We start from the raw sequence: 17235 nt of genomic DNA on the forward strand, positions 1-17235 counted from the left end.
CCAGAATTGGATCTAGTAGGTCAACTCAGGCCTAATTTGACTTAAATAATAATAAAACATAATTTCTATGTCCATCATATTAAAGAATGAATATTTTTTCACGTATTTTGTTATAAATATTAGTAAATTTATGCTATTTGAGATATATTTAACCTCCAAAAAGTAATTTCTTTACAATTTAACATGTCCGAGTACTCCCCGAGTACTCTCCGCCTAGACCGAGTACTCTCAACTCCCCCGTCGACCGACTAGGGAGCGCCTAGCGACTTTTACAACCATGCATGGGGGTATATAATTTGTAACATATTTATGCATTATGATTTGTCACATAATTCTTAGTGGGTTGTATCCACTAAAGAAAAAATTGTATTTCATTTAAGTACTATAAATAATTTTGTGAGTTAACACGGCGCAACGTGCGTGTGTGGTTAATCGATTTTACGTCGTTTATTTTTTCCATTTGACAGGTTAATCGTGACGCTCGGATCCTAGATCGACTTAGTTATTTTTTTATATGTTTTACGTTTCGTTTTAATTTATTCGTATTAACACGCTGCAACTTCATTGTTGGTGGTCGCTGATAGTAGTGTGGCATTGGCGTTCGACCCCGCCGCAACGCGGGGTTGTTAATACTAGTTAGGTTTGAATTTAAATATATAGGTAAATATAACAAAATAAAGGAGTAGTTTTACTTCAAAAGGTCACAATATGACACAGAAAAAAACTGAGAACGATACAAAAAATTTGTACATATTGCTTTGTTGATTTAATGAGAAAGAACAAGAAGAAAAGAAATAGAACGTGCTATTCAGATACATAACCTTTTTATCAGAGCCGGGCTCTGAAGGAAGGCGGAGAGGACAACCGAACAGGGCCCGTGATTTCGTAGGGCACATAATTTTTTTAAAAAAATCCGATATTATATGTGTAAAAAAAATTTAATAGGGTATAACCAAAAAAATATTAACATAGACCCATTTAAAAAAATCATATTGTTTAAACTATTTAGCCCATTAGGTTAGTGAGCCAAGTGCCCAAATATTTTCTAAAAACTAATAAAAAAAGAATTCTGGGCGGCAATACAGGAACAGAAACGTCGCACAGGAACAGGAATACAGGAACAGAAACGTCGCACTGCAGGCCTTCGATTCGATCATCATTCATCATCATTCTGCAATTTTTTAGGTGTTGTTCGATCAGAGACACAGCCAACAGGCCTTCGATTTCACAGTCACAACACAGCCTTCGATCACTGAGTGTCTAAGTCGGATCAGTTCACAGGTAAACAACTAAAAATCAATTGTCGAATTCAGTTTACTTATGATTTAGGATTGATTTACGATTTCAGTTATTATGTCGAATTCAGTTAACTTATGTCGAAATCACTTAACTTATGATTTAGGATTGATTTTCGATTTCAGTTATTATGTCGAATTCATTTATTCAGTTAACTTATGTCGATTTCAGTTAAGTTATGTCGAATTCAGTTCATTTATGTTGTCGAACATTATTTAGGCGTTAACTTAGTTTGATACAAACTTTGTCGATTAATGATTATTTAGGCGTTAATGGCTCCTAAACAAGTATTCGGATGGCAAAAACGTCAAAAGAGGAAACGAGTTGATGAATTGGTGAAGTCACAAACGAGTTGATAAGTGTTATACGTGCAGACAAAAATTGGTTAGCTATTAGCTTATTAGTTTTTACGGTATGTCATTCATTCGAATACTATATTTTGTATTTTGTTAATTGCATTGTTTATCGAATGCTATATTTTTGTGAACGGTTCAAAGTTGTATGAAAAACTAGTTTAAATTTTTTATTTAGTTAAGACCTAAGGACACGTTTTTTCGAACTCAAATAGGATACATGAATTCTTAGGGCCGGCCCTGCTTTTTATGTATTAAAATAAAACACAAAAGATATATACAAACATATATACAAGGTGGTATGGTAAAGTTTTTTAAGCAAATATGATTCTTCATTTCTTCCGACATGTATCCCGCAGGTTAAACGTGGTATTATACACGTGGAATAGAAGTGAAAACTATTTGAGATGACTGATTTTGGAACATGCATGCATAAGATGGTACGTACATTCGGGAGTTGACGTATCAGAATAAAGGTATCACTGTTAAAATAACAGTGATTAGATCTGGTGATATATAGGCCTACTTACATATATCATAACCTGACTTATCTCCTGTCTTGTCAATGCCCATTTTATGCATGAAATTCATTGAAATGCATAACAAATTTAACCTTTATAGACTTGTATTTTCTTAGTTATTCGATACTAAAGGTTTGTACAAACATTAAAGAGGTTGTTACACATCACTGCTATAATTAATGATTTTCTAACATGTTATATCATTTGCTTTAAAAGATATACCTTTTGATTTAAGATCAATTTTGTTGGTGTGTAGGTTTGTATTATAACTTTTTTGTTGGGCACGTAATATGATAACCTTGGGGTAAGCCGAAATATAATTTTGGTCAGCAGTGATAAACAACAACCATACTCATCTTAAATAGCAAAGTTAGTTATAGGGTCTAGAGAGGATGGGATGTATGTAAACCTTATATCCATCTCTAGAGACAAAGAGACTGCTTCCAAAAAAACCCGACACTACTAAGATATGATAGAAAAAAAGCTTGTTTAGATATACACCTCACTATAAGATCACTACTTTTAAGTCACCCTTGAAGCACTAGCAATATGTTCTTCACCAACATCCCTATAAATTATCTAAATAATATTTTAGAGATAATTACACAGATGGTCCGTGTTGTTTATCCAAAATCACATCTTTGAGTACTAAGGTTTAAAAGTTGCAAGTTTGAGAATTTGTGATTTCGAATTTGTAACAATTATAAGTCCTAAGTCAAATGTCTGTTAATAAATATGTTAAATTTGTATAAAATGAATATTGTACCCTTTGAATATGTTGTAGTGCTTCGCATTTCTGTACTTCCCTTATTTAGAAAGTTGTATTTGTATTTATATTTTTAGAAACTTGTAATCGTGTCGTATTAGTATTTTGTTTCTAATCTTGTAATCGAGACTTTGATCATAATGAAAATTCATTTTTATACATATACATGTTACATACTATTTTATACGAAATCAATCGTTGAATACATGTTTATACGCAAAACCAAGACTTGAAGTACTTGGAAATATTAATCATACATGCATCACACTCATACCATATCTTGATATACTTTGAATACCTAAAACGGGCTAAAATACAAGTTTACGACATAAAGTAACATAATTGCAAAGTTCAGGGGCCAAAATGAACATTTTCAGACTTCACTCCCAGGCACCACGTGGGAGATTTCAGGTCCTCCCCAGCGGCGCACGGGAGAGGTCAATCCACAGAAGGTTGTAGCCAGCTCGCGGGTTGGTCCATTTTTGCCACCTTTTCCACCTCCAATCACCTCCTAACTCATTTAACACTAACCCTAATCAACCCCATTATAAATATGAGCCTCCATACACTCCTAAACACTTTCCAAACACCTAGCCTACTCTCTAACTCTTCAAAAACTCTCAAGAATTCTCCATTTTGGGCAGAAAACACTTAGTGTTCTAAGTGAGTTCTCACTCACTTTTCTTCACTATTCTTCTCCATTTTGTCTTTCAAATTACTTGGATAACATCTAGGAAGATTTCCACAAGTTTGCCATGGCAAACTAAGGTGGAACCTCACCACATTTGAGGTCCAAAGTAGTATTAAAATTCTGTTTTGATGAAACTTCTACTTACACTTTCTTTAAACATGTTGGACTTGTACAATCTTGCACCTACCTTGCTTCTAACCAAACCTATGGTTATGGAGCTTGAATATGGTTCATTATTATGAGTTTAGAGGTTCAAACACATTCTAAACTTTCTGTTTTGGCAAGGTTTTAAACAACCTACAAGTGCTGAGATAATCTAAGCTCACCATCCTCAATATGGTAAGACTTGTGTTTTGGTGAATGTGTGAACCATGGAAGCTTTAGCTCTCCAACTTTGTTCCACTGACTCACTTGTTGATTTGTTATCTTTATACCACTAAATCTCAAATAAGTTCCAACAAAAGGACAAGGCTCATCACGTCCCCGGACACTTTCCATGTTTGGAATGCACGCATCTAGCTAGCTCACTTGGTTGTTTGTAGATTTAGTAGGTTTAAGTCCTTATTATCATTTTTTTATATTCATGAGCAACCGAAATCATCAACCCAAAAGAGTCTTTGTAAGCAGGACCAACTTAATGATTTTGTGTATTGATAATAATAGTAATAAAATAATGTATACAATGTATAAAAAAGAACCCAAAATTTTAGAAAATTTGTATTTTTATGAAAAGAACAAATTGTATTTTATGAAAAGAACAAAAAAAGATTAAATTTGGTGGAACCAACAAAATATTTAATATTAGACTATACGGGGTAGGAGGGCTAGCAAAGAGAGCATGAAGCTTCATGTGTCAGCTACGTCAACACCCATCAGAAAAGTGATGTGGTGCAAAAAAAGGGCGGGGTGGGATGGGCGTGAAAGGGTGGCGTAGTGTGACACGTGGCGTGATGTGACACGTGGCATACACTTCTTGTATTTATTTTATATTTAAATAATAAAAAAATATATTAAATAAAACATATATTAATATTAATTAGGTAAATAACACTAATTAAAAAAATGACATATAAAGTTAAAATTAAAATTACTTAAACCTAAAAAAATTATATAAACTTTTAATTATTGTCTTCGTCAGCGTCGTTTCCTGGAACGCTCCAAATATGTTCAATCAAATCCACTCGAAGATTGTGATGTGTAATATTCCCATAAATGGAGAAAATATAGAATAAGTGTGTGGTAATAATTCCATATTAATCCAAATCAATTCATATATAGTTTTTTTTTTTTAAATTAAAAAAAACTTATTTTCATTCAAACTAGCCGATGAAAGTTCATCCCCCTCCTCCCCACACCGCCCTTCACGCCACCCTTGGGCTGATCTTCACGCGCACTCCTTATGGTCTTAGAGGAGTGAGCAGTGTTATATCAATCTACAATGAAAATGTGTAAACATTTTATTACGACTTATTTTTTTAAAATACGTAATCCTGCCTGAATTGTAAGGGTTTTTTTTTAATACAAAACTACGTATGGTGACCGAATTTGTTAAGCTTCAGCTGGTTAGAAAAAAAGATAATTAATAATTACAAACTTAGACTCATTTATAAAGTCATATTTGTTTGTCGAATAGTACCAATTCACTTTATAAAAGAGAAACATAAAATTTGAGCTAGTACAAAACATATGCTGAAGCTCATATGATATGACATAATATAACACCTGCCGACGGTAGTCACCGAACCATCCCCCAAACCCTATTCATGACATTTAATGCAATTAACTTCTGTTTGGTGGCCCCTATTCAATTCTTGTTTTTGCACGTTTATATGTGGATCCCACTTCTTTCTTTTTGAGTCAATGATCATGTTACGTTATATTCAATGTTTGTTTTTAACTTCCGGTTAATGAACAGCAAAAGATACTGTTTTAAACTTTTAATCTAATGCATGGAAATGTAGTCGAATGTGTTGAGCTTAATACGATTCTAACAAGCCGGTTGGGTTGGATCATATGCATCCACAAGTCGGTGAACTTGGGGATTAAAAGTGCATTAATTTTAACGTCATTTTACTAACTTCGTGAAAATAATGTTAAAAGAGGGGGATGGTTAATCATGCATCATATGATGTGGTGGCGTTGATAGCCGAAAGACAAGGGAGCATATGCACTAATTGGCTTTTGTCTTAATTGCCGAGTGTTATGTGCCTTATGTCCTAGGTTTGATGCAAAACTACCATCGAGCCGGGGGTCTCACTGGAAGCAACCTCTCTATTCCTACGGGGTAGAGGTAAGGTTGTCTACATCTTACCCTCCTCATACCCTACCTTAACTTTGCTATTGGTGAAATTTACTGAATATGATGATGATGACGAGTTTGCTAATTATGTTATGGTTAGTTACGGTAATGTCTTAGCTACCATGGTTTTAACTAGTTGTTTTCTTGCTTACCAAGTTGGGTATCAACCAATGGCGGAGGTATAGTATAAGGAGAAGTATCACGGGCTACGGCTCAACCCCGTATTTATAGTGTAATTATTTTTTTCGGTTTTATACAAAGGATATCCCTAAACAAATATGAGGATATCCCTAAAAAATAGGATACCTTAATTTATTAAAATTCCAAATTTTTATGAGTTCAAACCTTTTACAACACCAAACTTGTATAATTATTAGGCCCAGATAATAGAGTTAACCCAAATTATATATAATATAATTGAAAGAGACCCACTTGACAAACATAGCCCAAGCCCCAAAACAATAAAATATCCTTTTGTTTTGTGTATGTGCGGCAACGTAAGAAACAGAACGTCACATAATTGTAATCATCCCAGACTCCCAGTGCCCCTGTTGCTACTCCGTTGACCGGTAAAAAAAATCTTTGGATACCCTAAATTAATGGGCTAGCTCCACCACTGGTATCAACAATAAATACATAGCCAAGACTTAGGTAGTGTTTGGTATGCATGAATGAGATGGAATGGAATAGGCTATTGCGAAGGAATGAAAACAATGTGTTTGGTTGGTCAAGGTAACGGAATCACTCATTTCATGAGATATTTCATTACCTCTAAAAACCTTAAAATCATTCCATCCCCCCCCCCCCTCTTATTTTTATTCATTCCAATCCTTTGCAGAAGTGCAATAAGTTTTGATACATCATTCGAGCTCGTTCCCTTTGAACCCAAATCCTTTGCAGAGGTTGTTTTTAGCGTGATCCCTTCCTATTGGCTGCTCTAATTCAGGAGTTGGAGCTTCATCTTCGAACCCAGAGTCATCGTTTATATTGATAGCACAACGTACATCAGAACCACTCGCACTATAACTCCCCAACGGGCTCGTTTTAGATCTTTTAGCTTGTGATACCTCATTAGGCATCACTTGCCACTTTTGACATTTTCTGAATATTTCATACGGTCTTATGTTGGCCTATGTTTCTTGGTGTATCTTTCAATAGCTATGGCCAAAATACTTTGATCATTTGTACCACTCAGATGATGGTTCCATGCATCTAGATAGATCCCCGACAAACAAACTAATTTTTCCGTTCATCTCTCTATATTTGGAAGTAACGGAAAGGACTAGTTGATATGGGGGTCGTTGCATCAATTGGAAAATTGGTTCCAAAACCATCTCTTTTTCGTTTAGTGCCTACACATTAAAATTTTAATACTTTGTTTAAAAATAAAATACAAAAATTATTCTTAATACTTCCTTTATACATAAAACTAAAATATACAAAACATAATTATAAAAAAAATATATATTGACATTTAATCAGATCGTTAGAAACGTTAACCCACACTCGTACAAGCGCTTCCAACTCATCTACGCTCCAAGGAATGCTTTACGCCTTTCAGCTTCCCTCTTCTTGTGCTTGTGCTTGCTTTCCTCCTTGTGCTCGTTTTTTTCCTTTCTTATCCTCGTCTACGCCTAAAGAAACAAAATCGTGCACGGGTTCGGTTTGATTCAATGGTTGGAGCAGTGGCATTTGGCTTGGTTGTGATTGTATTTGCATAGCAGGGTTATGTTGTTGGTACTGTATTTGCCATGGGTTTTGTGATTGACTAAAACCACCAAATAAATACGGATCCATCGGTGTTGTGAGGTATACGAGTGGGGGTTTGGATAAGGGAGTAGCAGGTGTGTTTGGAAAGAATGGAGGCGGGTATGGTCGACACGGATCCATGATATATTTTTGTAAAACTTTAAGATTGGAGAATGATGTAAAGGATTGGAAGCGAGTGTGATATTTAAATGAAGAAAAGGGTTTAAATAAGTTTTTATAAAATATTTTTTTTATTTCTTTACCATTCAACAGTCCAATTGTGCAACGGTCAAACTTTTGATCTCGGGGAGAATTCCCCGTGCGCACCAAAAACACTTGGGGGGGGGGGGATGGGAAAGGGTTTGTATGCATGCATGATTTAATTTAAGTTTGTTTAGAATTCAATAGTATCACTTTGTATTGTTGATTAAAAGTGCTAATAATTATTGAATAGAGTAAATTGCTAAAATGGTCTTGAGGTTTGGTTCTTTTTGTCATTTTAGTTCAAAACCCAATCCTTTTGAATCTGTGTCCATGTGGTTTCAATTTTGTTGTCATTTTCATCCAAAATCAAAATTTGGCCAGATTTTCATCCAAAATCAAAATTGTTAACTAAAAAATCTGACCAAATTTTGCTTTTGGATGAAAATAACAACAAAACTGAAACCACAGAGACCCTGCTTCAAAATGTTTGAGTTTTTTACTAAAATGGCAAAGGTGACCAAACCTAAAGATCATTTTGATAGTTTACTCTATTGAATATTATTAAAGAATAGGTGGTACATACATAAACAAAAGGATACAAAGTTGTTGCACAAAGACTATTTTTAATAATGATCAAATTAGTAATGTTGAAAGTAATATTAAGATGATAGGCGGAAAGGGGGTTCGAGTAGGCTAGCCAAAATTTCTATTAGAGTCGTCGTTTTCTAGTAGTTTGACCCTTAAATTACCGACGATAAAGTAACCTGTTGTTGGCCCCAAATTACGAAGATTACAACTCATGTGCCCGAAAATACCTCATGTCCACGTAAGTTAGACAAAACACCACACCAACATCAAAATGGATTTGTCACGTTTAACATAACACTTAAATTTAAACTTTATCCGATAATCATGACCCTATTCAACTTCACGCGTTGTTTTTTTTTTATTTTCGTTGTCACAAAAATGTATAGATTTCGTATCTCTGACAACAAAACAAAATTTATTACTCTTGGTGGTTCAAAAGATGCCAACAGGTGTGGTATGGCAATATCTAAATCAAAGGGTAGATCAAATAAATTTTGCCTAACTAGGATAAGAAGAGATCTTAATCTTTCATTTTTTAATTCGATGGTTAAGATGAAAATGGAGGGGAAAAAAGAGTGCAAAGGCATATTTGGAAAAACCTATTTGTTGATTTTCTCTCTCCACATACAAGTCACGTGTATATTAGTGTTCCTATATAATGCACGATCAATTTAGACATATTAAAATATATCAATTTCATAACTCATTTAAACACATACGCACATGGTGATCAATGTGAATCTATGTAATTGATAACAATGATTTAAGCATATGAGGGGCTCTTTAAAATCACATAATCAAATGTTTCTGGTTGTTTTGTACAATCAATCATGTTAGGGGTTTTGTACAAGACTAACTTATCAAAAAGTTAGGGAACAGTGTATGACACTATACAATCATTAGTTTGTTGATCGTTAAAAAAAAAGAGTTTAAGCCTTCTTACACTTAAAAAGAACTTTAAATTGTGTTTTCGTGGTTTACATGCTTCTTGATGCATTTTACCCCGCATTCAATGAGATAGCATATTTTTTAGGAATGACGACCAGACAACTCCTTCCAACCTGTATTCATCAGGATTTGCACAATTTCTATATTTGTTATCAGTGAATGTCTCACGTTTTTTTTCGTCTTATTAATTTGACGACCAACCTTAACAACATAATGCAACAATAGTAGCTACCTTACAAGTTTATAATGCATGTTTTTAGGGGACATAATGAAAATAGGCAAGTAGACCAACAAATTTAGCAAAATGGGCATTGACTTTCTGGACATGTAAAATAAGCAAACCAATAAGAGAAGAACAAACAAACAGAGCCGACACCTCTGTAGGGTAAACTCCAATAAGTTGGCACCTCCATAGCCGATGACACCTCCATAGCTCTCACTCTGAGTCGCCGACACCTCCATTGCCCACACTCAAAGCCATTGGCACCTCCATAGCCCACACTCCGACTTTCCGGCACTTTCATAGCTCACACTATTTGTTTTTCGTAATTTTCCCATGTTTTTTTATGATAGAGTGGTATTTGGAAGGAGACCGAAAGTTATCGCTATAGAGATTAGTACCTTCTCAAAATAGGTTGGTACAAAGTACAAACACTAAGTAGAGTGTTTACTTCTAGTCTTTTTTTCCTCCAACACCTCTTTTTTTGGGTAAAATCTGCAATACATTTTAGTCATGTTTTGTTGCTAGTGTTGAATTATTTTGTTAAAATGTGAACTACATCAACAATGTGATATCGATATATAAGGAGAGGGTGTTTAGTTTACCTTCAAAACATGTTTTGTAAAATGTTATTACCACATACTTATAATGTTGGATAACCTTGGTTCTATGGAAGGTGTCCCTGTATATGTATTTAATATATTTGTAGCATAAAAAAGCAAAAATAAAATTCTTTTACTGCTTACTTTTATTCAAAAAAATCAAGAAGTACATATCGTATACCAATGAAAAAACTATAACATAATCAAATGATATAATCAATTAAAACCGCTAATAGTTATTAAATATTATTAAAGAATAGGTGGTACATATATAAACAAAAGGATATAAAGTTGAAGAAAGACTATTTTCAATAGTGATCAAATTAGTAATGTTGAAAGTAAACCCTGACTACAAAATGTACTAAGATGATATAGGTGGAGATGGGGTTGAGTAGGCTAGCTATAATTTCTATTAAAGACGTTGTTTCTAGTAGTTTGACCCCTAAATTATCGAAGATAAAGTATCCTAAATTATATATGTTGGCCCTGAATTACGTAGATTACAACTCATGTGCCCGAAAATACCTCTTGTCCACATAAGTCGGACAAGACAACACACCAACATCAAAAGGAATTTGTCACGTTTAACATAATGCTTGAATATAAACTTTATCTGATAATCCTGACCCTATTCAACTTCACGCGTTGTTTTTTTGTTATCGTTGTCATAAAAATCTATAGATTGCGTATCTCTTGCAAGAAAACAAAATTTATTGCTCTTGGTGGTTCAAAAGATGCTAAAAGGTGTGGTATGGCAATATCTAAATCAAAGGGTAGGGACCAAACAAAATTTTGCCTAACTAGAATAAGAAGAGATCGTAATCTTTAATTTTTCAACTGAATTAAGATGAGGAAAAAAAAGTGCAAGGCATTTTAGAAAAGTCTATTTGTTAAATCCCTCTCCACATGCAAGGGACATGCATACTCCCCTGTATTTTAAGCGTCCATAACTTTTTATATGACATTATTTAAAAAACTTACACTATAAAATCAAACATTTTTTTATCTTTAATTTGAGTCCTCTGTTGTTATATAAAATATGATGACTAAAAAAACTCAAATATGGTGTTTACTCTATGTTGTATATTATTTTTGTGCTAGATTTTTTGTACTAAACTTTTTGTGTTACATTTTTTGTACTGGACTTTTTTATGCTATATTTTTTATACTGGTTTTTTATGCTAGATTTTTTTGTAGTAGATTTTTTGTGTTAGAATCTTTGAATTGGTATGTTTGAGAAAACAATATATAAGGAGCCTACCATTATTTAAGTTGTAGCTTTCTATATATATCATATGAAATGACAATTCGTTCAATTTAAGTTCATATAATCAATCATACCCTGATTTTGCGTGCTAAAAATAAAATATGCCAACCATGCTTCATGTCGACCATGTCTGATATTAATTTTTATATAATAACAGAAATAGATACCCACAAGAAAATTGTAGGGTTAAATCCATATGCTGTTATAATGGGAGACAGTATCTAAATAAAAGATAGGTATGTTTGATTAGAACAGTAAATGAAGATTGACCAAAAGTCTAATGAACCCGGTTCATGCTTGTGAAAATAAAAATAGCGCCTTTAAACCTGGTTTTCTAAATTTATAATTATACTTATGTTATTATTTGACACAAAAAGTGGTAAGCTCTGTTTCAGAGTCGATAGGATTGAAGTGTCCTTATACGAGCTGAAAAAAAAGGTTCTTAGGCCCTTAACAAATTAGTAAGACGATTAACGATATAACAACTAGGTTTTTTCCCCCGCGTTATGCGGCGGGATTTTATTTGTATGTTTAGTATGTTAAGATTATTTGTATAAGAACTTTACCCTATTTTTCTAATGTTTATTTTTTATTTTTTGTTTCATGTTATTTGGTGTGTTTGGACTTGTTGCTGGACATACATTAAGTATTGGGCTTGCTGACATTGGGCTTGTTGGGCTGCTTAAATGATTCGCATATATGAAGACATGAAGACTCTGGGTTACCCGAAGATTGTTAGATCCGTTTTCATATCTGGATCACATATAAAAAAATATGCTTTGGGACCTTTAGCATACCTAACTGCATTTTTTGTTCTCTCTTCGTTCATCCTCTTTTTGGCGATTTAGGGTTTCATTCAAGTAGTGAATATCTTCGATTCACTGAGTGCTTGTTAGATCGTTTTATGTGCAAATTATCATATTATTACTCTGCAGGTGAGGTGAGTAGGGCTGTTCATTTTTATCCGAAACCCGAAACCCGATCCGAATTCAAAGCCACCCGAACCCGAATTAGCGAATATCCAAAAAACCCGAACCCGACCAACCCGAACTTTAAATGGTTCGGTTATCGGGTCACTTTTTCCCTACCAAAAACCCGAACAACCCGACCCGAAAAACCCAAAACACGAAACCCGAAAAAAAACCTGAGCATTTATTGTTTTTTTTCTTATAGAAGTGTTCTGGTTTGGAGTCTTTAATATATGAAACATTAAGCTTTGGTACTTTTAAATATTATAATAGCATAGTGTCAAATAATGTTTGAACTTTGATGATATTTTTAAAGTAGCAATATAAATTTTGATAATATCTTGTCAAAAAACATTAATTTTTCTTTTTACATCTAAACCCGAAAACCGAATAACCCGACCCGAACTAACCTGAACCCGAATAACCCAAAACCAACTAACCCGAACTTTAAATGGGTCGGTTATCGGGTCAATTTTTCCTAGACAAAAACCCGAACAACCCGACCCGAAAAACCTGAAACCCGAAGAAAAAACCCGATGAACACCCCTACAGGTGAGAGGAGAGTTGAGAGTTTTGTTGTACGGTTCTTATTCTTCTGTTCGTCATATTTATGGGTTAATAAAAAAGAAACATGATTAGATCCACTTATTACCTTAGTTTGTAAAATATTACACATTGAGATTCCGAGTATATGTTTCACCATTCTAATTTCTATATAGTTTATGTTTTTAACAACCATAACAATTTCAAAATTCGAAATATGATGTCACCTAGCATTATGCAAGTACAAAGAATAATATAAAGAAAAGAACATTTTTCAGGTATTGATTGGATAATCAGGTATGTAACAGAATGAAGCATCACTCAACACTACATATATAGCTAAACTCGCATGATTATTTTCATTAATCCCATATTTGGTCCTATACCCGGATTCCCATGTCAAATATTTCGGATGTCGGGTTTTTCCTGGATCCGGTTTATATACATCCTTGAAAATACTATTTTCTAAGCTTTGAACCGGTCTTTGGGCTTAACCACGTCTAGACGTCTAGCCCAAGTTCGGATAATTATGCACAAATATATATTATGAAACATTGAAACCCAAGCCAAAAGCAAAACAATTTAAAAAATGTGTACAATTCCAATAATCCATCTCACTCGACCGTAACCGGTGGTGGACCTAGAAAATATTTTCAAGGGTGAAAACGAGGGGTTTAATCAAATTTTCAAGGGATGCGATATAGATTTTGTCCTATAAAATACACTAATTTTTTTTCAAATGATGCGTCCGCCCACCCAGACCTCTACCTAGGTCCGCCAATGACCGTAACTAAGATCTACATGTCACTAACAACCTCCAAGTTATAGCCATAGGCTATTAACAAATGGTATATGTTTAATACACTAACACTGAAAGTTGATTAATTTGGATTGAATTGATGTGTTTGTTTCAGCTTTAAAAACATTTAAAAATATTGTTAGGGACTTATTTACTTGTATAAAACTTTAAAACTCTGGCGTCTATAGTGTTTTTAGCATGACCTGATTTACTAAAACAAAGTTTTTTTCTCTAAACAGGTGTAGGCAACTAGGCATAAAATTTATATATCAAAATGGTGTTATTATTAGGTGATGGGGTGTGGACTGAGGTGCAGTGGCGAAACTTGACCATGAAAACGGGGGGTCGAAAACGTATATACCCAAAAAATTCTATAGAACCGGGGGGTCGAAAACGTATTTACCCAAAAATTTCTATACGAAAACTACATATATAACACTACTGAGCGAAAAGTTCGGGGGGTCGGGCGCCCCTCCCGGCCCCTCTTAAGCTACGCCCTTGCTGAGGTGACCACATCATGGAGTGAGGTGGACACGGCAACGCCGTGGAACACCACGGTAGGTGGCGTGGCCATTGCATGAAGAATTGGCGTGGATGAGGTGTTTGATTCAAGAAATGAGGTGGAGCAATCAGGTATAGACATGTGGCATTTCCGTTAGAGTGGTAGATGAAACACCACACCCCTATATGTGAAACACTGAAACTTGTATGGAAATGACATGTCGTCTATGTAGCACTTTCCACACCCTATTTCTACTTAGACCACACACCCCATGGATTATGAAATTATGGGATGGAGCAATCAACTATAGACATGAAGCATTTTCACAAGATAAATTATGTCACAAAATAATTAAGAAATTATAAATTGTATAAATACTTTTTAAGTTTCCAAATTGATTGTTTACGGCTCTAATTGTCTTGAAACAAGCATACAGGTTTAAGTGTAGCTGATGACGTGCTAAATATAATAAATGAAATTATATGCTTCAAAACATAGAAAAACTCAATGGTTTGAATGCTCGTATAAACCGGCCGACTATACCAGTTAAACCAGATAGCAAACACGTGCATGGTATGATAAAGACCGGTAAAACTCGAATATTGTATATCTTATGTACCGACAGTATTTTTTAAATTTGTTTCTTTTTTAATTTAACAAAATACGATATTAAGGTAATGCTGTCCTTTCATATTTCTGGTAATTAACCTAGTATCTTCCGTTCCAATATTGCATCAGTGTTGAAACTGTTACTTACCTTGTCCAATGTAATATTGTTTATAAGGACCTTATTCGTAAGAAGTGTGAGAAGTCGTAGGAATTGACATGTAGGCATCATGTTTTGGACTTAGGCATGATGTTTTGGGTTGTTTTAGCAAGAAAAACATCAAAGATAACAATTTAAGACACAGTGCAATGAATTCTATGTTTAAAACTTAAAACATCATGTCAAGAACGTTAAGTAGTGTGTTTTAAGTGTTAATTAGCGTGTTTTAGCTGTGTCTTAAATTTCATACCTAGAATTCATTGTATTGTGTCTTAAATTGTTATGTTTGTTGTTTTTCTTACCAAAACAATCCAAAACATCATGCCTAAGTCCAAAACATGATGTCTACATGTCAATTCCTATGTCTTCTCACGAAAAAAGTCCTTTTTACAGGAACCTCACCCTGCTTTGAAAATACTTAATATTTTACAAGAAAATAGTTGTGTTTTTTTTTTTTTTTTTTTTTTGATAAAAACATAATCACTTACATAAATCTTAACTGCGGTTGAACCGCCTAGTACAACTCAGTTCAACCAGTTAGACCATTTCAAAGCCTAACCCAATATAATTTAAAAACCGGTTTTTAAAACATTGGAAAAAACTAAAATGAGAACAATAACTAGATACACGAATAATATGTCGTTTGTTGAGAGTCACATAAATAAATGTGTCGCACATGTAGATTGTTGGATGGGCTTCATTGATCAGTTGACCATCTATCCAATTCCAATATGCTATAGGCCCATCTAAAACCACGAGCCCATTTTAATTCCATGTTTATGCCACATTTTAATGGGGTTTTCGGAAAAGTTAAAAAGGCGATAAGCTTGCACACTTTTAGACATAAAGTGTCTATTTACAGGGTCAGATCTAGGTCACTTTTGTGGGTTTTCAGGAATCCATTCGGTTTGATAAAAATGGAAATATTAGTGAGAATTTTGTATGATTTGGAAAAAAAAATAGTGAAAATTAGTGAAAATCTATCAAAAAGAACCCAGTGAAAAAAGTTCTTGCATCCGCCACTGTCTATTTATATTGACAACCACTTCACCTTGATTATCCAATTTAGGCAGATCATAGCATAATCTTCTCTCACTCGAATCGACCTCATGCCCATTAACCAATTTAGCAAACAATTTATTATAAGCTATGTTGAATATTGTATTTAAAACTTGACATGACATATAAAAAATGTGAAAGGAAATCCATTTTTTTATAATAGTATAAGCTATGTTGAGTTCAAATCTTGTTGTTTGATATATTAGATGAGTTGGATTGAAGAACAAGAAACACAAATAGCAAAGGATTAATCAGCAATATATGACTATGTGTAATTTTGTTTATATGCTCATTCCAAACAAGAAACATAACTATCGGATATATATGAGTATCGTTTTTTCTTCACTTTGATACGTTTTTTTTAAATAGACTATCTGAGTCCATTGGTCATGACCTAGTTTGACTCTAATCAAACTCATCATTTTCAGACCCAAAATATGGTACGAATGTGTAACGATTATAAATACCTATTTTTTTTTTAATCGTAGTTATGGTAAATATCTACAAAGTTAGTTTGTAATTGAACAAAAATCCATGACCAATTTGCAAATGAAATACTTAATAAAAAATAAAATAAGAAAAACTCGTACATTTAGAAGTTGAACTAGGGAAATATAACACATTGGTTTCGTGGTGTAGTTGGTTATCACGTCAGTCTAACACACTGAAGGTCTCCGATTCGAACCCGGGCGAAGCCATTTTTCGTTTTATTTTTATGGCACACAATGAGTCATCGACCATGGCCCACCAGCTGGATCTGTCACGTAAGACAACCGGTGAAGTAGATAAGATTTTACAGGACCACCTCACACCCAACAACAAACTTTTTTTAATTTTATTTTTGTGTAACACCAACCAACAACAATCAAAGATTCTCTTCATCACTCGTTAACTTCCCAATGCCTGTTGTTCCTGCGACTTTGATCAGGTTTTGTTTTTGGTTGTGTTAGGGTTTACTTCTTAACACGTTTAGCAAATAAGCTGTAGAGTTAACTGCCATTTTCGTCATAAAGAAATCAAGATATATAACTTAAAAGAAATAAAAATATATAACTTAAAAGTTCAACCAAAGCTCCTGTGAATTTCCTGAGAAG

At 33.9% G+C, this 17235-nt stretch overlaps 1 protein-coding gene and 1 non-coding gene across 2 annotated transcripts in view; both read left to right on the forward strand.

Annotated features, from left to right (window-relative positions):
* The window catches only part of LOC118488414 (alanine aminotransferase 2, mitochondrial-like), a 38604-nt gene extending 37165 nt beyond the window's left edge, over positions 1–1439 (forward strand). Inside the window, exon 5 of the transcript XR_004884636.1 lies at positions 1086–1439. The gene's annotated coding sequence lies outside the window, so the exon portion shown is untranslated. The remainder of the gene's footprint in view (positions 1–1085) is intronic.
* Positions 1440–16765: 15326 nt separating this feature from the next.
* TRNAV-AAC lies at positions 16766–16839 on the forward strand. The gene has a single exon. It is a non-coding gene; the product is annotated as a tRNA-Val (tRNA).
* Positions 16840–17235: the final 396 nt, after the last annotated feature.

Source organism: Helianthus annuus, chromosome 16 (genome assembly GCF_002127325.2).
Source record: "Helianthus annuus cultivar XRQ/B chromosome 16, HanXRQr2.0-SUNRISE, whole genome shotgun sequence".
Classification (NCBI taxonomy): Eukaryota; Viridiplantae; Streptophyta; class Magnoliopsida; order Asterales; family Asteraceae; genus Helianthus; species Helianthus annuus.